The sequence below is a fragment of the Rattus norvegicus genome, chromosome 8, assembly GCF_036323735.1.
Source record: "Rattus norvegicus strain BN/NHsdMcwi chromosome 8, GRCr8, whole genome shotgun sequence".
NCBI lineage: Eukaryota > Metazoa > Chordata > Mammalia > Rodentia > Muridae > Rattus > Rattus norvegicus.
Window position 1 is genome coordinate 98720117 of NC_086026.1, and position 26047 is coordinate 98746163.

The 26047-nt window shown below is 41.6% G+C and overlaps 1 long non-coding RNA gene across 2 annotated transcripts in view; it reads left to right on the forward strand.

Annotated features, from left to right (window-relative positions):
- Positions 1 to 4971: 4971 nt before the first annotated feature.
- The window catches only part of LOC120094223 (uncharacterized), a 37531-nt gene continuing 16455 nt past the window's right edge, over positions 4972 to 26047 (forward strand). The window contains exons 1-2 of one of the 2 annotated variants that reach the window (XR_010054447.1): positions 4972 to 11921; positions 12391 to 12693. This is a non-coding gene — a long non-coding RNA (uncharacterized LOC120094223). Of the gene's footprint in view, positions 11922 to 12390; positions 12694 to 26047 lie in introns of those variants that run through there. The other variant, XR_005488367.2, reaches the window with a different exon arrangement.

The following is a 26047-nucleotide window of genomic DNA, read 5'->3' on the forward strand; positions in this document are numbered from 1 at the left end:
TTTTAGAAGTTGCCTTGGTCATGTCTTTTATCACAACAAGAGAAAAGGAAAAGACACACGGGTAAAATAGAAAAATTATGACCCCTCAAAGGAAAATAAAGAATAATTGAACTTCACCAAAATTTGATTTCTTTTACACTTGAAAAGAAGCCCGCATTGTTGGTATTTTGTCTAAGCTTCACCCCCACAGTTGCCTGGCAACAGCCAGCTGTGCCCGACACTATAACCTCTTCCTCTTACCCTCTCTTACTTCTCCCTTACTCTTTGTTCTTTCTTGCCTCCTTCCCCATTCCCCCACCCCCCCCACGTGCCCATGGCCAGCCACCTTTCCTCTCTTCTTCTACTCTTCTCTTATTTAACCTCTCCACGTGGAACCATGTTGTCTGGGTGTGTTCTGTCCAGGCACAGGCTGAGATTCGAAACCCTAACAGTCACCTCCATCTCTCTGATCTTTGCAACCAAGACCTTCACTTCGCTGTTATTTTCTTCTGCATCTGGGGGATTTTCTTGAAGAATGATTTCTGATTACTGAGTTTAGTTTTTGATGGGGCTGTGTTTACCATTGCTTCTGTGAGGGATGTGTGGCCATGGGCATGTTAGTGACTTAACTTTTCAGTGCTAATATCACCATTTTTAAAGTAGATAAATTGATCGCACCTATCCTACAGTGTGTTGTGGGAAATAATTCACTGTGTATATTAGCTCCTATTGTTTATAAGTAGTCTTATAATGTTGTAGTAATTGGTAATAAAGTGCTTTTTATTATAATGAAGCATTTCTGACTCCAGAAATTTATCACTGCATAAAGCATTGCCATTTGCATATATCAGGCTAAATGTGCATGTAAAACTATCTTTTTTTATTAATGCCCTAAACTTTATTTTATTTCTTCTTCTCTTATACAATAAATTCTAACCATAGACTCCTCTCTCTTCCTCATGATTCCCCCTCCTATCTCTCCTCTCCTCCAGATATGCTCCTCTTTCCCTTTAGAAAATAGTAGGCCTCCCACTGATATCAATTGAACTTAGCATAACAGCATGCAATTAGACTAGTACAAACCTTTATATCCTGAGTGGTGCAACCAGTTAGCATGGGGTACTTATGTGCCTTAAACTTTCATATTTGAGGACTTCTTGGATATTTTACTAGGCAGAGGGCCATATAGTTTTTCAATGTATCTTCTGTTAAATTGTGTGGGGATCCTTTTTGCATCTTTTGGAATCAGAAAAGGAGAGACTAAAAATATTACATTTCCTTCATGGTTTTATTTATTAGACTGTAGGTCAGTAATAGTTCCTTTCTTTCTTAGGGTTACTAAAACATCTTAAGGAAAGGAATGGTTCATTCTGGCTTACAGTTCCAGAAAAGGTCCATAACTGCAAGGGAAGCATGGCAGGAGGAATGTGGGGTATCTGGTTGCATTGTTTCTACAGTTGGGACTAAGAGCTACAGATGTTGGCACTTAGAAAGCTTTTTCCTTTTTATATAGTCCAGGACCCCATCACAAGATGTGCTAATGCCCACATTCAGAGTGAGTTGTCCCACCTCAGTCATCTAATCTAGACAATTCCTCTCAGTCGTGGCCAGAGGCTAACCTAATCAAGATCATCAATCTATCACAAGTAAGCCCACTGGTTTGCCTCTGTGGTTGTAGAGCCTGTCAAGTTGACAATCAATATTAACCAGGGCTATTTATCTGGAAGGGATTATGGGAGAGCCATATTTACATGCTGATCTGTTGTGAATTCTACTCTGGTGTGCTGAATGACAGTTTCCCCTACCTGTGGTATAGTATCAGAGATAAGTAGGGAGCTAACTCTATATGTAACCCACACTGCCACAGGTAGATGTCAGCTGAGGTAATTTCTCCTCTCTTGACTTAGAACCTCTGGCTGAAAGTGTAAAGGCCTCCCCCATTCAGAGTTAACAGAATTTCTACTTCTCCAGATGGCTAAGAACCTCCAAGGTATTTTCCTTGTATTGGTCCCATGGGCAATTCTTATTTCCATCCCTGCTGCTACAACTTGGGGACATGCGCTTGTCAAGTTCTAGTTGCTGGGGGATGCTAAGGAGGATGAGAAACCAGAATCAATAACGCTACAAGGAATCCCCGGACCACAGGATTTTCTTTTCCTTTTAGCTGGGCACTTACTAACCTACACACTGCCCCGTCCCAGTGCTGACAAGGATATCTGCTGCATCTAAGGCACTGTTTTTCTTAACAGTCGACTCCATGTAAGCTGGATATCCAACCCCCAGTGCTTAATAACAGGAGCATTTCCCTACAAAAGTCATGGCAACAAGCTTTGCTCTCTTCCCCTCCCACTTGTTCCTTGAAGTTCTTTGTAGTCTACTACGACGACTTCCCACTTGCTTGCTGTATTATCTTTCTAATATCTCATTAACTAAGAGACAAATAGGGACCTCCCCAACCAATCCCACTCTATACAAATTTCATCAAATTCCCAGCCCTTTGTCACACTCTCCATTACATTGATATAGTTTTTTCTTCTATTTTTAGATACCAGAAAATGGAGAGAGTGAAAAAGATGAATGGTTGTGCTCTAATTTCCATCCAGAAACAGTCCAGGGAAGTTGTTGTATGGGCAATTGATCACTTAAATTGGATTCTTGGCGCAGCCTTTGCCCCTCCTTCCCTATAGAGATGGGTCTCCCACTCCTGCATCTCAGCAGACCTTGGCTTCATCATACTTCCTCCTGGTTTGTGCCCAGGCAGCTCCCGAACAGTGGCAGAGCACCATCTGCAGAAAACACTTCCTGTGAAAGCCTCAAACACTCACCTTTTGGTCCAGCTCCCCCTACTTATGTTTTTTGTTTTTTTGTTTTTTGTTATAGAATTTCCTCTTTATTGGGCATTTTGTGGTGTCAGGGAACTTTTATATTCCAACTGTATTCTAGATCTTCCGATAAAGAATTTCAGTTGGTCCTTATTTTAGTGGGAGTCTTTAGCTCTAAGCATTATGAAATATGTCAGAAACTTGCTTTTTTTTTAACCTAGCAGCTATTTCTTCTCTTCTTATTAATAAGAGAACTCTGATTTTTATTGAGGATGTCATAGTACTCAGAAGAAAACAATCACTCTATAGTATCCTTTGAGTCAGTCACTGTAGACACAAACTTCCTCTGGGTTTTAAGAATGTATGTGTTTCCCTGAATGACATTTTGCTATAGGCCTATCTCATTCTTGGAGTCAGCTATTATGGATAGAAATGAAGCAACCAACTTACATATGTTAGGGAAAGCCAAGATAACTTTAAAGGTCTTGATGTGCGTGTGTGTGTGCGTGTGTGCGTGTGTGCGTGCGTGTGTGTGTGTGTGTGTGTGTGTGTGTGTGTGTGTATCTGCTGGTCTTGGGACCCAGGGATTATATACTTTTCAAGCACTTTGCCAATGTACACCCTAACCCTGATATCTTTGAACCAACAATTCAATGCCAGCCATTAACTGTCCCTAGTCCCACAGTTTTGAGACACAATCTCCCATCTCATTTAAATTTCTCTTAATTGAGTTTCTGTTCAATTATGCCAGGTTGAATTACTAAGTGCAACTGGCAACTTGTTAATGTTTAGATCGTCCAAATGTAAGTAAACTTACCGTGGCCTAATAAACTCACCTAGCCACATTCACTTGAGAAAGAACTAACTCTCCTACTGTTTTTCACCTCTCATTTACGGTTCCTCACAGACTCAGTGGCCAGCATATGTCTGTTCCTGAAGCAAAAGTCAATGGCTATATGGGGAAATTGGACACAATTGGGTTTCCTCAGCAAGGACACAGAGGCAAATGCTCCCTGAGTGGGCATCCACTTAGATCTGCTATTTAGATGATGGTGTTGGCATAAGGTTGCAAACTTAGGCATTTAGAATTCTATTTTAACATTCTATGTGAAAACCAATCTCTGATTCTGGAGGAAAGTACACTGTACTGAACCCAGCAGTCATGCTAGACAGCTCACTAGTAATTTCATCTATAAAGCTAGTGTAAGGTTGCACACCTCGGGCATTTAGAATTGCCTTTCATTCTTGACTGAAACCAATCTCTGGTTTCAGGGTACAGTGCACTTCACTGAACCCAGCAGGCATGAAGATAGACACAGCTCACTGGTGATTTTGTCTATAATTTTATGTAGCAATTATATATGTTTTATGGCAAGACAGGTTTCTGTGATGGTATGTATCCAGATCACAGGATGAGGAAATCAACAGCTCTCACTTCCCCCCATCTCCCATATAGTAAATTAACACTTTGCAAAGGAAATAAACAGCAGAAAACATCTGAAGGCAGATTACTAATTGGGCCATCCTGCTCACAGATATCCACCAAGAATCAGCTGAGTGTCATTACTAGCATCTGATGTAACTCCGTCTTACTGTTTCCTACGACAATAATAGGATAATAAAAAAAGTGTATCATCAATAGCCTTTCCACACAGACGGCAGCAGAGTTTCATACTAATAGATGATGAATGAATGAGTAAATCTAGAATCAAATATGAAGACACCTCTTATGAATTGGTAAACATTACAGAATTATGTCTATTGATTGAAAACTTGTCTTGGCAAACATTGGACTCATTAACTCTTTTGTCCTAGTAGCTATGAGACGCTGTTAGGAAACATTCATTATCTTTTTCCTGTGAGCTACAAGTTAGGAGATGGACACTTGATCTTCTTTTTTTTTCTTTATTAACTTGAGTATTTCTTATTTACATTTCTTTTTTTTTTTTTTTTTGGTTCTTTTTTTCGGATCTGGGGATCGAACCCAGGGCCTTGCGCTTCCTAGGTAAGCGCTCTACCACTGAGCTAAATCCCCAGCCCCTCTTATTTACATTTCGAATGTTATTCCCTTTCCCAGTTTCCGGGCCAACATCCCCCTAACCCCTCCCCCTCCCCTTCTATATAGGTGTTCCCCTCCCCATCCTCCCCCCATTACTGCCCTGCCCCCAACAATCACGTTCACTGGGGGTTCAGTCTTAGCAGGACCCAGGGCTTCCCCTTCCACTGGTGCTCTTACTAGGATATTCATTGCTACCTATGAGGTCAGAGTCAAAGGGTCATTCCACGTATAGTCTTTAGGTAGTGGCTTAGTCCCTGGAAGCTCTGGTTGCTTGGCATTGTTGTACATATGGGGTCTCGAGCCCCTTCAAGCTCTTCCAGTTCTTTCTCTGATTCCTTCAACGGGGGTCCTATTCTCAGTTCAGTGGTTTGCTGCTGGCATTCGCCTCTGTATTTGCTGTATTCTGGCTGTGTCTCTCAGGAGAGATCTACATCCGGCTCCTGTCGGCCTGCACTTCTTTGCTTCATCCATCTTGTCTAATTGGGTGGCTGTATATGTATGGGCCACATGTGGGGCAGGCTCAGAATGGGTGTTCCTTCAGTCTCTGTTTTAATCTTTGCCTCCCTATTCTCTGCCAAGGGTATTCTTGTTCCCCTTTTAAAGAAGGAGTGAAGCATTCACATTTTGATCATCCGTCTTGAGTTTCATGTGTTTTGTGCAGGAGATGGACACTTGAATAAGCATCTGGCATCTTACAGCGTGAAAGAAAAGCCATGGAGACTTACAGTAGAACTGTCTAATACATCTAAGGAAGGTTCATAAAAAGAGGGATGCGAAGAGTTGGTGACTTATGTTAATGTTAGCTACAGCAAGAGCAAAAATAGCAAGAGTCAAAATAGCAATGGCTTGACATGTAAATTTGGTTCTTAATTGTATCAGAGTTGAGTGAAGATATTTCTGGTTAGTGGGAATTGGCATGACCGACCAAGTTATGAGGAAGTAGATGTTTTCCTCCATGTGTGGGGATACAGTCGAATGGTGGCCCTACATCTTCAATATGCTGTGTTTCCTGGGTCCTCTGTGAGTGTTGAACTCTGGTCAGTTGATGGAAGAAGAGAGCAATTTGGCACAAATACAATCAAGATTTTATTCATGTTAGAGGGGATCAGATTTATATTTTATTGAGTAGTTCCAGTCACGCAACCTCATTTAGGGATAGAGGGTTAGAAGTACAGTCCCTGTGCAGGAGATCTTTTTCTAAAATCAGCTCCAACGTATAAAAGGGAGGTTTGGATCTGTGGTGAGCAGCAAGCCAGCTTTACCACAGAGAACTTTCTGGAAGAGCTGGATTAACATAGGGTTGTGAAGAATGAATTTGTCAGCCAGATACCGACATACATCCAAGCTACAGGCAAAAATATTTGTGAGAATGTTTTTAATGAGCCATGTTTTGAAAGATGTGAAGTCATCTTTGCCAATTGAACAGCTTTCGGAAGTTTCATATCTAATAGCGTCCAACAGAGCCATTCACAATGATACATCTGTGTGGGACAATTTCTAGGGGAAGAGTGATGACCTCCATGTTCTTGCAAATCAAGCTGTCTGGGTGTGGGATTGGATCATGAGTTAGTCTGGGGTTTAAATCAGATAGGTTTCAGGCCTGTCCTCCATTCTGAGCTAGCAGAGCATAGCCATAGAGCAAGGACAGGCCAGCCAAGTTTCAGAGAAGAATTTTCTTGTGAGTTATTTGGACAGTACATGGAAAAGTTGTGACCAGAGGGCCTATTAAACAAATGGCCTTCCTAAATCTTGGCTTCCTCATGGGTGAGTCCACACAACCTGTAAGTGCACAGTCCCATCCCACCTAAAATTATTGCATGGTCACTGGGAAATAAGACATCAGAAGTGAGAGGGAATCTGAACAAGTAGATGATATAGATGGAGCCAGTTGCAAGTGACAGTTTTATTCAAATCGGTGAATCCTTGACTTCTGTTTTCATTCAATAGCATTTGGTGCAGTTACATTGGGACACCCCTAGAGTTGGAAACTGGTGAAGGGCCGTCAGTGGCCAGGTGGCAAACTTTAGGATGCATTCCACAAGCTGCAACACATCACAGATGGCTCCTGGTCAGCCAAATTGCCCAATTAAAAATGTGAGGACTGGGGGGTTGGGGATTTAGCTCAGTGGTAGAGCGCTTGCCTAGCAAGTGCAAGGCCCTGGGTTCGGTCCCCAGCTCCCCCCCCCCCCAAAAATGTGAGGACTACAGTTCTCTCAGTTCAGTGCACTGAATTGCTTTTGACTTGCTCTGTCCTTTCCAGAGTTTAGGCACTCTAGTCATCCAGCCCCTCACAGCTTTCCAGCATCCTAAACAATCTTCTTGCCTTTAGCCTTGCCTACTCAGTGTGTGCTTAGAGGATCTCATCCAATGATTTCTTGGTTCACCCTATTAAGTCCTCCAATAAAGAAGTAGCACACAGGGTTTGTAATTTCAGCTCAGCTTTGTGGACAGCTCAGGCAGAGATGGCGCATGGTTCCACTTCTTAACATGATTTCCTTTGTCCCAGAAGAATCAGTCACGCTGTGGGGATGCCAAGTCAAAAACTATTGAGTAGCTTAGAGACTCTGAGGATGTGGCATCATATTTCAGCCTCACCTAACCTTGTCTCTCCCTGGATTGTCTGGGCAGCTCTGAGACAGACTGTATCCCTCATTCCTGATCTGACAGTGAAGCTAAGGTCCTCCTGTTAGTGACATACAGAAAAGGCTGCAAACAGAAGTGAGGAGCTAGTAGCAGAAGGCCAAAAATTTATGGCCACGTTCAAGCAGTTTGTCCAATGATAACATATGGAACAAATATAATCTTTGCTGAAAAGTAATTTTAACCATTTGCATATATTCTCCCCAAGGGGGGGGGGAAATCCTGGGTACCCAGGCTTAAAGAGTGTGTTGCCCCCTAGAATTGCTCTAATTACCTGTGAGCTAATTAGAGACTATTATGTATTCAGAAGTGAGAATTTTATTCTTCAAAATTTGCATTTGCAGCAAGAATCTCATTTTCTATGCACCATAAGGTGAGCGCTCCCTGCTGACTTCCTCTCCCTGTGTATAAGCAGGGCTTACTCTGGGACCATGATAATCAGAAGTCCATTAGGCAGAGCCCAGGGAAGCCAGGAAGAGGGAACAGACTTCTGGGTAGACACAAGGGTCTAGAAACTAGTAGCAGAATCAAATCTTTGGAGTAATACAATTTGGATAGCTCCTTGCTGAAGCCACTTTTGAGTTTGCTCAGACATACTCAGAATTTCCAGAAGAAAGGGCACTCCCACAAGTAAGAAACAGCCCTTGCCTGTCCCTGAAATGAATCAGGAAATTTGGGTTGCTCCGATAGGGCCTGGCAAGGTATATATAGGAGTGCTAGTCTAGCATTCATAAAATACACAGTCGGAGATTTGCCCCATTTTCTTTGGATCCCTAGCTCTGTTTTTTTTTTCTTTTGTTGTTGTTGGGGTTTTGTTTGGTTTTGTTTTGTTTGTTTTTGTTTTTGTTTTTGGTGCCAATGGGCTAAAGTCTCCATGTCACCACACCTCAGAGTTCTGGCTGAGGGACAAGTGTGGAAGAAGGAAAGGATGACCTCCTTCTACTGTCCAACTCTGAGTAGAGAGAATATCACAGGGAGCATGGGCTTCACTGATCAGGATGCTCAGAGTGCCAAGGGCTGTTGCCAAGACCAAGGGAATTTTAAGTTGTGAATCAGAACAGGGTCAATATTACAACTCCTCTGAGGTTAGCACACTTGTAAAGAAATCAGAATTGAGTGCTAAGTGGTTTGGATTCATAGTTTTACTCATTAACTCTTCCACTTTACTGTTTCTATATATTTGTGGTTTCTAAAGGAACAGCTTAGCTTAGAATGGGAAAGCAGCCATGTGGCATAGAGTCCCATTGCCCTGTTCTCTGACCCTGTTGCTGATTCATTATAGATTTATTTTACTGTGAACCAAAACTTTTTTCCCCAGTTATCAAAAGTCCCTGCCAGTGTATTTGGCCAGTGCCAAAATCTCATATAAAAGTCCTGATGGACAAATGATTGTTTCTAAATAGACCAGCAGCAGACTAAAAGTCTAGTTTACTCTAAAGATTTGTTTTGCTAAACTCCCCTCACTTTCCTTCCCAAATAATCCCATTGAAATCTCATTCTGTTGTGAGAAATACTCTGACAAAAAGTGACTCAGTTGGAAGGAATGAAAAAATGCCCAGTGATTGAGTTTTCCTCCTTGATCCAACTTTGCTTTTTTTTTGAAGCATTTTGTTGTATTGATTGCATTTTCCAACTTTTCACTGATTCTTTGTGAGTTTCACACCATGCACCCCAGTCCATCCCCTCTCATCCATCCTCCACCCTCCAAATCTTCCCCCAAAAGAAAACAAAACGAACAAAACAAAACAAAAACAAACAAACCAAAACAAAGCATAAAAAACATCTCATGGTGTAAGCCAGTGTGTCTGTCACAAACAGTGTGCCCCACAGTACACCTTTAAAATGCACGTTTTCATTCCTTTGAGCTAAGCCAAAACTTCCTATTATTGGTCTTGTGTTCTTTCACTGACAGCACCTAAGTGATTTCAGATCACCTATGCATTTCAAATTAGTCCTGTTCAAGCCCCGAGAGAGAGAGAGAGACCCAAGTATAAGAAAAGCTGATGCCATACAATTCCATGCTCTTTGTATGATACAGTGGCAAAGCTGATTTCTTTCCCTGAAGCTTCCCCGGGGAAAGATGAATGCACTGGAGACGGTGTAGCAAGCGGGGATTCACGCACTCTCAACCATTTAAAGCATCCCTGAAGTAGGAAAGGAATGGGAATGGGAAAGGAAGCCAGGGTGAGTGGAAAACTTAGTTCAGCAGGAATGAGAATGATAGAGACAGCAGCAAGGATAGAGACAGCACACAGTTTGGGTGCCAATGCACACCAGCCAAAGTCCACTAACAGCCGAAGGAATGGAGTTCCTTACAGGATATAGCATGGAGAACACATAAGGGAATCTCAATAACAGGGGGCCTGAGAGAAGAGGAAACTGCAGTGTTGTCACTAGATCTTACCTCGGAGGAGGAAAGAATGGATGAAATAGAAAATGTAGCTGGCTAAAATGAAATAAAGTAAAATATAGTAATCACTCACACTAGCTAAGATTCAGTCCCACCCTTTAGTGTCAGCTGGATTCCTGTGTCCTTCTCAGGAGACGAATAATAGATATGATCCAGCCTTAGGATGTAGCAGAAGATGGAATTCAGACTGGCCTGAAAAAAAAATCTTGTGACTAGAAACTATTATTAGGTTGACTTAACCCAGTGGCACACTTCCTGCTTTTTTGGTTCAATTGCCAACTTTTTGGACCTCACATATGAAATGGCAACAGACAAAGAAAGAACAACCCAGCATCTATCCTAGAGGTTCACTGATTCCAGTTGGGTCAATCCTGAGTTGACTCGGCATTGCTGATATATTACTGATGAGACTTCTTCTGTGACTTCTTCAGGTACCTAGGCAGCTAATGCAGAAGGGACCTGAGGAGACACAAGGCTTGCTCCATGCTAGCGACTGTGGCAAGACCTGAGGCGTGAGCCCTGTAACAGACCAGCATGTCCAACAAAACTCTACAAATTGAACACATGAGACGACTCTCAAGAGACAATTTGAGTCATCCTTAGTTCACAGGCCATATTCTTAAGAGTACTACACAGATAAAGGATGCACAGATAAAAATGTTTGCTCTCTTTAAGGATGCCGCTCTTCTATTCATGCCAAAAAATTCTCACAGAGGCTTCCCTCCTCCACACTGTGGCTCTGCACCAGTGCTCCGGTCTCATTTTCGAGATACAGAAATTTATAATTGGTTTTACAATTGTCACGGAGGTACCTTAATGACTTTTTACACATTATTTGTTATAAGGACAACATTACTGGGAACCAGACTGAAGAGGAAATTAACCCATGCTCTGACCACCACCACCTCCGTCACAAGTCAAGCTGTTTATATTTAGCCTTGCTTGGTTCAAGATCTCACCCAGGTGCATCCAAAATTTAATTGTAAGACATTCAGTGTTTTGACTATTCTGTGTCTATTGTGTAATTACTATAATTATACTTTCAGCGATGTTGGGGTCTACAACAGATTCATGAATGTAAAAACTGACTGGCCAATAAAACTCCTTCCTCACTCTGTTTCACACCTAGGTATAGAATTAGTCTGGGGTTAATTTTTCCTTTCTGTTTCTTTTCTTTTTAGAGAGAGAGGTAGTGCTCCCAGGCGAAGAGCGACTTGACGTCTGAGTGTCTTCAGGGTAGCATCTTCCATTTCTGTGTCAGTTTAAAAAAACTAACCCTGCTATTTTAATTGCAAATGTATGTTTTGATTCTATTGTTTAGGAGTTATAGCCCACGTGTGTCCCAAAAGAATGACATGGACTAGAATAGAGAAAATGTGAAGCCTAATTAGAAATCTGTTTTAAAATAGAACTGAGTCCGGGTCCTGGATAAAGCAGTGAATATGAGATAATTGTGTGAGTAGCTAATGTCCTGTTAGACATTGTAACCCTTCTCATGCAAGGCATCACTAATCAAGCATCATGCTCTACCACAAAAGCATAGGATACAGTTTAACATCTTTCTCAGCACATTAGCTAGGAAGAGCATTGCTACAGGGAAACAGGACTGGCTCCCAAAGGCTTGTGTGTTAAAGGCTTGGTCTTCATCCTGGTGCTGTTGGGATGCCGTAGAACTTTTAAAGGAAAACCAATAACAGTCTTTAAGTCACTGTGGGCGGGGCATGCCTGGAAGGGAATTGTGGGACGCCAGTCCTTTCTCCCTTTTCTTTGTTTCCTGCCACTAGTGAATGCGATACTTTGTTTGATCATGTACTCTTCACTGTAACACACTGTCTTACCACAAGCCCAAAGCCAATGAGAGCAACCAACCATAGATGGAAAGTCTAGAAACTGTAAGCCAAATTAAACTCTTTCTCCCTAGAAGCTGATTATCTCGTGTTTGTTATGCAAAGAAAATTGATTAACAGAGACACAGGCTCACATTCTCTGGTGTTGTGGAAAGTGAATGAAGGTAGGAATGAATTTTAAAAATAAAATCTAGACAGAGTTTCACTATGTAGAGCAGGTTGACCTCAAACTTGAGGAATTCTGCCTGTCTCTGCCTCCCTAGTACTGGGATTACAAGTGTGTGCCACCATACCCAGCTGTGAAAAGTAGTCTAGCTTTACCATAGATTAGCCTTGTGGGCTGAGATGCTGCTTGTGAGGGCATTAGTGGGGCTAACCTAGCTCTCCTGAGCCATGTACTTGATGGCCACTGAGTTCTAGTGAGCATTTAGGTGACTCAGTTTTCGGGAAAGACTAGTGAGCATGCTGTTGCAGTACTAACTAGAGTTATAGTAAACACTCCATCCCCTTGAACCATGGGATAAAGAAGAGGACAAGGCCTTAGAACTGCGAGTGTCAGCAAGTGTCCTATGTGGACACCACTTTGTTGCTTTACTCATGGCACCACCCTTGTACTCTTCTTGTTTCTTTCAGAGCCCTTCCATAAGTTCTCCAGTCTTCCTCACAGCACCCTTCTCTGCCTTACAGCAGTGAGCTCCAGCCACATCGTGTCCTGTGCTCACCACCACCTCCACTAACTCCTAGGTAACCTTGGTCTGAAGTTTTTCTTTGTCTAAATGTGTGTTGCCTCCAAAGTAGGGTTTGAAGCAACCTGGTTCTGTGTGTTGGCAAAGTGAGGAGTGTCTGGATGCTTCTGATTTCCTCAGGAAATTAGAATGAGACTATTCTCATTATCTGCAGACCATTATTTTGGGAAAATAAAAGAAAATGGAGCAATGGTTGCAGAATTTAGGATTTGTTTATGAATGAACACTTCACACATAAAACATAGTAAATCCATTCTGAGTCATTTATCTCACTGTACTGTGGGGTCAGGAAGGGTTATACACCAGTGACTCCTCCATGAGAACACCTTCTCTCAGTCTTGTCTGTGTAACTGGGTGACTCTATTTTAGTTGATCTGGAAGTAGAGTTGAGTTTGGAGTAGAAACTCAGAAAACTCACTTTAGATACTGAAGCTTAAAAAGTGAAAGCACTATTTTCTGAGCACTCAGGGAGATGGCCAGTTTGAAATCTGTGCAATGTCCCCAAAGGAAGATTGTACAACATTTTTAAAGGATGGGAACAGAAAACAAGGGGGAAGCTCGGAGGAGCTGCAGTGTTATCCAATTGTGTCTTGACATTCTGGGTCAAGCAAGGGAGTACCTGTTGGAGACCTGGCTGTTTCTGGGCACCTTACTGCAAGGCTCTTAGTTCATTCTCCTAGAGCTCAGAGTGATAAGGGGACAAAGGAGCTGCATATCGTTAATTTATGCATAACAGACAGTTGGTTATATATTTTTACAATGTTTGCACCTTGGTTTAGATAACAGCAGTTTCTATATTCTTTACACTTAACAGATGATTAAGAAAACATTTGGAGAAGTGGGATAAATGTTCATTCCTAGGCCTGGGAACACAAACTTGTTGATCCCACCAACAAAATGGAGAAGTTGTCCTTGAGATGTCTGGAATCAGACAAGTGTTTACAGCAAACAAAAGCTGTTCAGCTAGAGGGGAGTCCCCAGCTCCTCTAGGGCCTGGGACCTTGAGTTTGGTTTCTGAAAATGAAGTGGGAGTACTTAGAATAAGTTTTGTTGTTGTCATTTTTTGTTTGTTTCTTTTTCTTGCTTGTTCCCAAAAGTCATTATCTGGGTTGAGTTCACTGTGGTAGATCACGACTCTGACCTCCACCTCATTCTTGCCTTGTCTCTTTAATGATGATGGCCTTTGACTCCTTCTCAGAATGAAGAAGATGTAGTAATGCCTTATCATCTCAAGAATTCATTTTTTGAATAATAGCCTAATGTAAGAAGTTTATATATCTCATTAACAGGAGTCTCAGCCTTCCTTTTAATGAAAACATTAATGTTCATCTTTCTACATCTGGTCCCATTCCAAGGAGCATCGTGTCAATCAAGAAAGCCTTGCCCAAGCCATTGAGGATGTGGGATGCCATTTCAGAGAGTGTCAGTGTAACTTTAGTTTCTTCCCTAAGAGCAGGGCCACATACAGTTCACCTCACTACAAATACCCACCTTCATATTGTTCCTGTTGCTTCCTTCAGGATTTTTTCTGTGTTCTCCAATCTTTGCTGAATAACAGCATGGTTTCAAATGGGGTGGATTATAGTGGATTCAAAATTCCCATCATCTCTTTTTAAAGTCTTACTCCTTGTGATAACTTCATGTGTTGACTGATGTGCTAAATCATCGCAGGAATTTCCATCTTGAAATGAATGTGACAATTACTCTTTCACTTGAACAAATAAAAGTCTGATTTATGTCTCAGAAACTCTTTGTGGGCAGAGTTTATGTACTGCAGTATATCATATTTTGTCATGGTTGGGGCTGTTAATTTTTTCAATGAGATTTTAGGACAGTAAACTGAGTTTGTGAGTTGTGTCACTCAGCTAGGTTAGGATTATGCTGTGGTAATAAATCACACCCAAGTTTCTCTTGCTTGAAACAATGAGTTTGCTTCTGGTATATGTTTATCACAGCTTCACTGGGAAAACTTGGGTATGTCTCATTCAGGAATGGAGACAAGTAGTGACTCCATCATCTCTCTCTCTCTGTTACCTCAAAAAGAAGGAAGCGGATGTGATGGCTTTCACATTGAATTTTTCTTTCTTTCTTTTCTTGTTCAAACTTGGGTTAAAATTGAAGTATCATGGAAACCACCTTGCATCCTGATACATATGAACCCTCTGTCACCGTGATGAGCTAAACAAGTATTTCGGATTCTCTCAATTCTTTTGTCTTTTGTAATCATGGCCTTTTCTAGCAGACAACTGAAGCTATCATTAACTGTGTTGTGGTTTTATTTATGTTTATTTTAGTGCAATAGTTTTGCATATTCTAGAGTTTTGTTTAAATGTACTCTTCAAGCTTATTTTTCAAGTAAACTTAAGCATTTATTCTTTTTCTACTGGCTTCTTTCACACAGAAAAACTACATGTGTGTATATTGATAGCTCCCTCATTCCTCATCACTAATGAGTAGGATTTTGCTGTAAAAATACATCATATTTGTTTATTCATTTCCTGCTAGTGAAAATTTAGTTGTTATAGTTTTTGGTTACCTGAAAGCTGAGAACATTTTGGTACAAGGCTTCTTGCAAACGTATGCTTTAATTTATCTTGAGTATGTGTCCTGGAGTGGAGATTTTCTAAGCTGTCCACACCATTTTGCATTCTCTCAGAAGCTATGAGAGCTCTAATTACTTTTCATGCTTGCTAACACTTGACATGTTCAGTTCAAAATGTCTTAGTCATGAATCCACTTTTTTTTCCAGTTCTGCGATTCAGTGAATGCAGAATTTTATACACTGCAGAACCAGTTTCATTCTGTGTCAGACCTGTTTTTGTCTGAACCAGTTTGACCGTTTCATTTTCTCCAATACCTATGGTATGCTACTAGGCTCCATATAAAAGGACCCCTTCCAGCCCTCAGTCCTGGCACCTAGAAACCTTCTGGATGTTACCTTCTATCACAGTGTCCTTTTTGGAGTTGATTGGTGAATTTTTTTTTTTTTTACTGTAGATCTGACTTTTTCTTCCTGTCTGTTCCCTTTTCTATTTGATACATTTTGGCTATGTTCAGAGATGCTTTGACCCCTGTGCTCTTTAAGAACCAAATGATAATATATTCTAGAGTTGGGTAAGTTCTTTCCCTTCCTGTCACCACCCTCTTTCCTAGGAAAACTGTCCCTAGTTAGAAGTCTAGACCACTTCCTTTTCAGTGGCACCCAGACAGCCCTGCAAAAAAGCAATATTAAGCAGGCCTGCTGGCAGCATGCAAGAAATTCATGTAGAAACTGTAGTGACACAAAATCTGTTGTGTTCGTCTAAAAGAAATGAACTCACTAGGTCCTGCAGAGGCTCCTCCTGTAGAGGTATGTCTTTTCCTGGAGCAGCCCTTAACTTGGAAATGGAAATAGTGCTTGTTTCCAAGACCAAGATGGTTTCTGGCAAGCTACTGGCAAGATAAATCAGTACATGTCTTGAGGGGAGGAAAGGATGAACAGTGGAGTATCCAGAAGACTTGGCTATTTGGTAAGAGTTTCCTGTCAAGAACAGAGTAGAACTCAAGAAGGAGGCTTGGGCACTGACTGGTGACAAACCCAGGAATATGTCCTCAAGCCAGAGTATAAGCTGTAACACAAGACAGGGCTGGAAGAGTGAAGAAAATGCCATCTGGGATTTTGGGTACTGAGTCCATTCAGGTACTCCTGATACTGCAAAGGCCCCAATTGAGGGGTTAATCTTCCAGAGTTCACGCTGCCCATGGCAATTGGGACCAGGTGAGGGTTGTTAATGCAGAAGAATGAGTGGGGGGAGCTATACGTATAAGGCAGGGTGTGACAAAAATACACCATGTGTCAACTCCTTTAGAGAGGACCCCAGCTGAAAATCCTAGAAGTGAACTTGTACTCAAAGAAACCAAGAAAGGAGGCAGAGCAGCAGTATGTAGAGAGTCCTTCTTAAAGGTCTTACAGTGGGCTGCCTCTTCCCAGAGCTGGTGAAACTTGGCACATTTCTAGCCCTCTGGTGGTGTTGCTCTGCAGCAGTTGCAGAGGGCCAACCAAATATACTAGAAACTCAAGGAAAATTGGCCTGTATTGCATAGAGAGGAGGGAGGAAAAGGAGAGGGAGGGAGGGAGGACAGAAGACCACCTATAGCTATAGGCTGTGGACAAGGAAACTTGGCTAAATATAGCATTTCTTCCCATCCTCAGTGTGTGAGAACCTAGGGATCCTAATAAAACATGAATTTTGATTCCGTAGATATAGGGCAAATCTCAGGACACTGCATTTCTTACACACTCTCCAGGCGATGTCTAGCACTTGCTGGTCAGTTGAACAGATTTTGGATAGAAAACACCATTTGCAAAGAAAAACACCATTCAGAGGCAGCTGCTGAGATGAGGGCATTCAGGCTAAAAATAGCTGTCAGAGTAAAGGGAATGACAGGCTGTTTGCACAGGTGATGGAGATGGGACAGGGAGAGGGAATAGGTAAGATACAGATGGAGATAGCTGGTGCCTAGTGTGGGGTGCCTGTGTGGGATTCTGTTAGTAGGGGCTGATAGTCTACAGAAAAAAATAGAGTCAATTGGGCTGTATGGACATGGGTTTGATGTCTGGGTCAGCTCATTAGTAGCTATTTTGACCTTGATGAATTAGTTTCTTATGAGTTTGTACACTAGTCTGGGTTGTTGTATTAACTTCGCAGATGCAAATGAGCTTGGACAGGTCAGTTCCATGGTGGGTACTCATGTGCTCATTATGATACCAGGAATCCAACTGTAGAGAAAGAGTATTGGAAACAAGGACCACTGGGGATAAGTCATCTTCATGTGACGGGACAGAAGTGTTTATTCTAGACTCAAAGTGCCAGGTCAACCCCTTTTTGACAAACTGGTATATAAGGATGACTGTGAGCCTTGGGAAGTAAGAGATAGCAGGAAAAAAAGATCCAAAGGCCAGATTCAACCCCCACCTGAGAGATTGAGTTTCAGAACCATAGTTTTACTGAACTATTGCAATCCAAGATTAGACTCAGTGCAAAAGTAAATCCCAAGGATGGCGGTCCACTAGCCCCTTGACAGAGAAAGACCACAGGCCTGAACTTCTACAGTTAGCTGTCAGCAGAAAGTATACCATATAAACCTCTGCTTAGCCCGACGGTGGGTCTTTCTGATCTTCTTTGCATTTAGGCAACTATTAGGCAGAGTATTAGAAGGCTTGAAGGTCACCAGGACTTGAATGGCCAAGAACGCTATCTTAGGGTTTCTATTGCTGCAATAAAACACTACTACCAACACTTGGGGAAGAAAGGGTTTTATTTCATCCTATAGCTTGTAGTTTATCATCCAGGGAAGTCAAGGCAGGAACTCAAGGCAGGAACCGAAGCAGAAGCCCTGGAAGAATGCTTCAGGCTAGCATGCTCATTGAGGCCTTCTCAGCTTGCTCTCTTACAGAACCCAGGACCACAGTGGGTGGGGACCTCCCATATCAGTCATTAATCAAGAACACCTTCTACAGACTGGTCCTGGGAGGAATTTTCTCAGTTGAGATTTTTTTCTTCCTGAATGACTCTAGTTTGTGTCTAGTTGAATAAAAGTAGTCAGCACAAATAGGAACTGAAGTACCAATTACTGGTTAGAACACTGGGGCGACTGAGTCATATACTTTGGCCAAGGAGGAGACATAACCTTATGAAATGCCTGAAAGATCCTTAAATAAACTCTAAACCTGGCTTTAGGAGCTTAAAATAATATATAGGATTACTGTATGTCAGGGTGCTTTTTGACAGCCCATTGCGCCCTCTTGTAAAAGTCAAAACGAACAAGCCTGTCAACTACGCGCATCTTTAAGTACTGTTGCTTGTATCAGAGATGCTAGAAATAATACATGTAGGTTGGGATATTGGGCCTTTGGCTATTGCCCCTTCATACTTCCTGCCTTACTTCTGAAATAAACCATACCTGTCTTCTATACTATGCTCTATGTGCCTCATATTGATGACTATTGCAAGGACTGTGGAGCTGAGGGGGTCTAGAGGAAGATCCTGGTGACAATATAGGTTAAATTGGAATAAGCTCTTCAAGCACATACCTGTTGTACAATGTTCATTTGAAATAATTCATTTCAAAGCATCCCTGATTTGAAGAGTCTCATAACTGGAGGTCCTGAGAGCTCTCTCAAACCAATTCCTCTGTTCTTCATTGTACTCATGGGAAATACACAGGCAGGTCCCACATCCATCTTGGATTTCCCCTTTTATAGAATAGTAGGGGCCACAGAGCATAAAGATCGAGTCAATTCCTGTCCCACCAAGTACCATGTATGTGGCATTGAACATTTTACCTGAATTCTTTTAGATGGTGCCTTCTGTAAAATGAAAACAGCTTGTTTTAGACACAGTACATGACCTTTAGACCAAGGTCATCACTTGGTATAAAGAGCTTTGTAGACTTGGACCTTTGCTTCCATTTCATTCTGTATCCTTATCAAGGGTATTACCTTATAGTCCAGGCTGACACAAGGACATGCAATGCAGGCTGGATAAGAGGAGTGATTAAGGCGTACTTACACTAAAATCTTATCTGATATTCTTTTGAAATTAACAAGTCATAGGACATCCTATACCTTTATTTTCTATACCTGTCACCTATGCACACATAGACATCAAAATCCAATGAACTATGAGAACGCCTCTATTCTTATTAGTACCCAGTGTGGTTGTAGGGTTAGTGCTTCTCATTGATTGACGTCCACCTCAGACGAGGGGGATACAGCATTTCCATGTTACTAGTTGATGACAGATGACTGGGAGTAAACAGCTTAGTCTCTTAACTGCTTTGTGAGTCTCTGGAGATGTGATGATAATTGCAAAAGCAAAAATCAATGTAGAGACTCCATTAGAATGGATCTCCAAGTATGTGTAATGGAAATAAATCTTGCTGACCTTTGAAGGATCTGTAGTTTGATGAAGAAATAAAGATTATTTTAAGCTAGGAGTTGGCCAGAAGTTGTCTGCAGGTCAACCTCCTCCCACCACTTGTTTTTCACATAAACACATTTGCAAGTTATTTATTTAGGAATCATTGAAGGATGCCTTTATGCTACAGGGCAGAGCTGAGCAGTTGTAAGAGAAACCCAGACAGCTCACAGTGACTGAAATAGTCACAATTTATTCCTTTGCACAAAAGTTTATCAACTTATGCTTGGCTACTAGATCTTTGCAACTGTTTACTATTATAGTGCACATAGATTCTCCTAACTGCTGGAGTTGGGGTTGGGTTCAGTGATTAAGGCTTGCTAATCTAATGGATGGAAAAATATGTTTAAATTATTTTCAGTTGTATTTGCTTGACTTCTACTTGAGTTCCATGCTTCTTGTAGGCTGATTAACTAGATTTCCTTTTTGTCTGTCTGTGTCCATCACCATTTTATCGTTATGAATTTAGTGATCTTTCTTATTGATTTGGTTCAGTTTTCAAAGGAGGTAGTATGTTAGTCCTTTGTAGTTATATTTGATTTATTCAACCAAGCCTCAGCCTAGAGCAGAGATCGTCCTTCCTAGCCAGAAGTTTAATAAATGTTTAATTGGGTCTGTTCTAGTTTCTGTATTGGAGTAGTAAAAGAAATATTAACCCAAAGGAATTTATTTTAGTGTGATGGGTAAGATAAAGGCCTAAGTGAATGCTTTGCCCCTTCCCCAAATTGCTGACCAATTTCCCAACACCCTGAGTAAACCAAGTTCCCCATTCTTGTTGTTTTTAAAAATATTTTTTTTATAGTTGGGAAATTTATTCTATAGGAAATGATTCATTTTCCCTGTTGAATTATCTGGAGTATTCTTACAAAAGTGCTTTTCTTATAATTTTAACTTGAAAAACAAAATACAAGTCTCTCTCTCTCTCTCTCTCTCTCTCTCTCTCTCTCTCTCTCTCTCCATCCCCCTCCTCTGTGTGTCTCCGTGTGTGTTCATAGTAAAAATAGACTTTAGGAAAGATATCTAAAGTGTTAGTAATAATAGTGTTTGTATGAGATTGTATTTTATAGATCACTCAGTTGTCTTACATTTGAGTAATTTTCAAAATCTCATATACAGAACAATGGAAAATTAACTTATTTTATAAGAATAAAAATCCTTGTTTAAAAATGAATCTTGTAAGCCATTTACCATAATACCAATAAATGAAATCTACTAGTTACATGTAAAAACTGGGATTCCTTCTAGCTACACCCTCGACAACCTACATGGTCTCTGAACCTGTTTCTTCATTTGCAAAAATCATCACAGCACACTGGAGAGAATGTAAACATTAAATGGATAATGAATGTAAAATATTAGTAGCAAGTTTTATTTCTTGTAAGCAGCCAACAATTCATAGTGGTTACTGGAGTAGTAAGTAATTGCACTAAGAAAATGGACGAAAATGATGGCCAATAAAATACCTTCAAAGTACAAGTTGAATTCTTATCATATATACTGTATCCTGGAGTTGGGATTACGTGTGTGCCATGAAGTAGGCATGTTTCACTCAGTGGTGGGGAACCTGCTTAAGTTCCCAGCTATTGGTTAGGGAAGACACCAAGAAAGAAACTTAGTTAACCAAAGACGTGATTCTCAGTATACGACGCTGACGGATTTCACAGCTCTGAATCTGGATTATCATGTCTATATGACTTGAAATCACATGAAAATAGTATTGCTGGTTTTACCTCTTGAAAGTTTTGTGATCTTGAACAATAAAGTTTATCTTCTATAATTTTAGTTTCTCATTTATGAAGTAAAGATAGCTGTTTTTGTTGCTGTTACAATAATTTTATGAGTGAATGATTTATCCATGGGAGACTTTTGATTTGGTATTATCTACCCCCAAGCAATGGTTTGTAATCCTTATAATGTTGTGGTTTGAAAGCCTAGTCATTTATTCCTTAGATTTTATCTGGCATCCCATGTGACTACATCAGCTGATAGCTTAACTGTGCCTAAAAGGTTCAAGAAGGGCTAATTCAAATGTTGTTTATAGGGAGTTGGCATAACTGGGATGGTCTTGATTAGTCTAGAACAAATGACTCCTACAATGTGTCCCCTCCAGTTTCTAACCCAAGTTTCTTCATAGCATGGCGATCTTACAGTTTGATGAATAAATGTAAAGGTTGTATGGTTCCTCCGGGAAAAGTATCTTAGTTGACTTTCTATTGCTGTAATAAATAGCATGGCCAAAAGAACAACTTGGGGAGGAACGAGTTCGTATCTTAAAACTCTCAATACACTCTATCGCTGAAGGACATCAGAGCAGGGACCTGGAAGCAGGCAGTAGAGCAAGACCTGAGTGGAATGTTCCTTACTTGATTGTGCCATGGCTCACTCAGTGTGCTTTCTTATACAACTCGGGATCACCTATGAAAGAGTGGTGTCACTCAAAATGGACCCTCTCACTTCAACCATCAATTAAGAAAATGCCTCACAAACTTGCCTATGGGACAATGTGATAAACTAATGTTTTCTTCTTTTTTTTTATTTATAATCATTTCTTTTTTTTTTTTTTATTAACTTGAGTATTTCTTATATACATTTCGAGTGTTATTCCCTTTCCCGGTTTCCGGGCAAACATCCCCCTCCCCCCTCCCCTTCCTTATGGGTGTTCCCCTCCCAACCCTCCCCCCATTGCCGCCCTCCCCCCATAGACTAGTTCACTGGGGGTTCAGTCTTAGCAGGACCCAGGGCTTCCCCTTCCACTGGTGCTCTTACTAGGATACTCATTGCTACCTATGGGGTCAGAGTCCAGGGTCAGTCCATGTATAGTCTTTAGGTAGTGGCTTAGTCCCTGGAAGCTCTGGTTGCTTGGCATTGTTGTACTTTTGGGGTCTCGAGCCCCTTTAAACTAATGTTTTCATGTCAGCTTAACTCTTCTCAGGTGATCCTGGTTTATGTCAAAGTTACTAAAACAATTTATCCAAGACAGAGAGGCTCTAAAATAGAGGAGTATAACGTGACCTCTGCCACAGTATTTGATCTAAGAAGATCACAGTCCACTCTATTCAAAGAGAGGTTTATCCTATTTCAATAGGGCTGACAATGAGGAAAGGGGGGTCTTGGGGCCATTACTATAATCATCTCTCATGATGGTTTGCAACATATATACATGGTCTCACCCTTTCCCTTATTTGCTCTTGTTGAGACCCATTGAAGATAATGTGTTGCCTTTAATATCATCTATTTCCCATCTTTTATTTATTTATTTATTTATTTATTTATTTATTTTTATTTTTATTTTTTTACAGTCCAGATTTTATTCCCTTCCTGGTCCACCCTCTATCTGTTCCACATCCCTTACCTCCTTCCTGCCCTCCTGTCTACACATGGATGTCCCCACTCCACCCACCCCACCAGACCTCTAAATTCCCTGGGGTCTCCAGTCTCTTGGGGGTTAGGTGCATCTTCTCTGATTGAACCCAGACCCGGCAGTCCTCTGCTGTATATGTGTTGGGGGCCTTATATCAGCTGGTATATGCTGCCCGGTTGGTGATCCAATGTCTCAGAGCTCTCAGAGGTCCAGGTTAATTGAGACTGCTGGTCCTTTTACAGGGTTTCCCTCCTCCTTAGCTTCCTCCAGTTTTCCCCTAATTCAACCAAAGGGGTCAGCAGCTTCTGTTCATTGGTTGGGTGTAAATATCTGCATCTGACTCTTTCAGCTGCTTGTTGGGTCTTTCGGAGGGAAGTCATGATGGGTCCCTTTATGTGAAGGCCCCATAGCCTCAGTAATGGTGTCAGGTCTTGGGGCCTCCCCTTGAGCTGGATCCCAATTTGGGCCTGTTGCTTGACCTTCTTTTCCTCAAGTTCTTCTCCATTTCCATCTCTGCAGTTCTTTCAGACAGGAACAATAACGGTAACCCCAGTTTTGACTGTGGGATAGCAACCCCATCCCTCAGTTGATGCCCTCTCTTTCTGATGGAGGTGGGCTCTACAAGTTCCCTCTCTCCACTGTAGGGCATTTCATCAAGGGTTTCTCTCCTTGAGTCCTAAGACTCTCACCTCTCAAGACTCTGGTACATTCTGGAGGGTCCTCCCAACCTCTTACCTCCCGAGGTTGCCTGTTTCCATTCTTTCTGCTGGCCGTCAGGGCTTCTGTCCTTTCCCCCCCACCCAATACCAGATCATGTTCCCCTTTTCCCTCAACCCTGTCCCTGTCCCCTTTCCCTCTCAGGTCTCTCCCTCTCTCCTCATGTGGTTGTTTTTTTTCTCCCTCCCAAGTGGGACTAGGGAATCCTCATGGACCCTTTAGCTTGTTGACCTTTTTGAGTTCTGTGAACTGTATCTTGGGTATTCTGTACTTTTTTTTTTTGCTAATATCCACTTATTAGGGAGTACATACCTTGCATGTCCTTTGGGTCTGAGTTACCTCACTCAGAATGATACTTTCTATTACCATCCATTTGCCTGTAAAACTCAGGATGTCCTCATTCTTTTTTTTTTTTTTTATTAACTTGAGTATTTCTTATATACATTTCAAGTGTTATTCCCTTTCCCGGTTTCCGGGCAAACATCCCCATTCCCCCTCCCTTTCCTTATGGGTGTTCCCCTCCCAACCCTCCCCCCATTGCCGCCCTCCCCCCATAGTCTAGTTCACTGGGGGTTCAGTCTTAGCAGGACCCAGGGCTTCCCCTTCCACTGGTGCTCTTACTAGGATATTCATTGCTACCTATGGGGTCAGAGTCCAGGGTCAGTCCATGTATAGTCTTTAGGTAGTGGCTTAGTCCCTGGAAGCTCTGGTTGCTTGGCATTGTTGTACTTTTGGGGTCTCGAGCCCCTTCAAGCTCTTCCAGTTCTTTCTCTGATTCCTTCAACGGGGGCCTATTCTCAGTTCAGTGGTTTGCTGCTGGCATTCGCCTCTGTATTTGCTGTATTCTGGCTGTGTCTCTCAGGAGCGATCTACATCCGGTTCCTGTAGGCCTGCACTTCTTTGCTTCGTCCATCTTCTCTAATTGGGTGGCTGTATATGTATGGGTCATATGTGGGGCAGGCTCTGAATGGGTGTTCCTTCAGTCTCTGTTTTAATCTTTGCCTCTCCCTTCCCTGCCAAGGGTATTCTTTTTCCTCATTTAAAGAAGGAGTGAAGCATTCACATTTTGATCATCCGTCTTGAGTTTCGTTTGTTCTAGGGATCTAGGGTAATTCAAGCATTTGGGCTAATAGCCACTTATCAATGAGTGCATACCATGTATGTCTTTCTGTGATTGGGTTAGCTCACTCAGGATGAAATTTTCCAGTTCCAACCATTTGCCTACGAATTTCATAAACTCGTTGTTTTTGATAGCTGAGTAATAGTCCATTGTGTAGATGTACCACATTTTCTGTATCCATTCCTCTGTTGAAGGGCATCTGGGTTCTTTCCATTTTCTGGCTATTATAAATAAGGCTGCGATGAACATAGTGGAGCACGTGTCTCTTTTGTATGTTGAGGAATCTTTTGGGTATATGCCCAAGAGAGGTATAGCTGGATCCTCAGGCAGTTCAATGTCCAATTTTCTGAGGAACCTCCAGACTGATTTCCAGAATGGTTGTACCAGTCTGCAATCCCACCAACAATGGAGGAGTGTTCCTCTTTCTCCACATCCTCGCCAGCATCTGCTGTCACCTGAGTTTTTGATCTTAGCCATTCTCACTGGTGTGAGGTGAAATCTCAGGGTTGTTTTGATTTGCATTTCCCTTATGACTAAAGATGTTGAACATTTCTTTAGGTGTTTCTCAGCCATTCGGCATTCCTCAGCTGTGAATTCTTTGTTTAGCTCTGAACCCCATTTTTTAATAGGGTTATTTGTTTCCCTGCGGTCTAACTTCTTGAGTTCTTTGTATATTTTGGATATAAGGCCTCTATCTGTTGTAGGATTGGTAAAGATCTTTTCCCAATCTGTTGGTTGCCGATTTGTCCTAACCACAGTGTCCTTTGCCTTACAGAAGCTTTGCAGTTTTATGAGATCCCATTTGTCGATTCTTGATCTTAGAGCGTAAGCCATTGGTGTTTTGTTCAGGAATTTTTTTCCAGTGCCCATGTGTTCCAGATGCTTTCCTAGTTTTTCTTCTATTAGTTTGAGTGTGTCTGGTTTGATGTGGAGGTCCTTGATCCACTTGGACTTAAGTTTTGTACAGGGTGATAAGCATGGATCGATCTGCATTCTTCTACATGTTGCCCTCCAGTTGAACCAGCACCATTTGCTGAAAATGCTATCTTTTTTCCATTGGATGGTTTTGGCTCCTTTGTCAAAAATCAAGTGACCATAGGTGTGTGGGTTCATTTCTGGGTCTTCAATTCTATTCCATTGGTCTATCTGTCTGTCTCTGTACCAATACCATGCAGTTTTTATCACTATTGCTCTGTAATACTGCTTGAGTTCAGGGATAGTGATTCCCCCTGAAGTCCTTTTATTGTTGAGGATAGCTTTAGCTATCCTGGGTTTTTTGTTATTCCAGATGAATTTGCAAATTGTTCTGTGTAAGTCTTTGAAGAATTGGATTGGTATTTTGATGGGGATTGCATTGAATCTGTAGATTGCTTTTGGTAAAATGGCC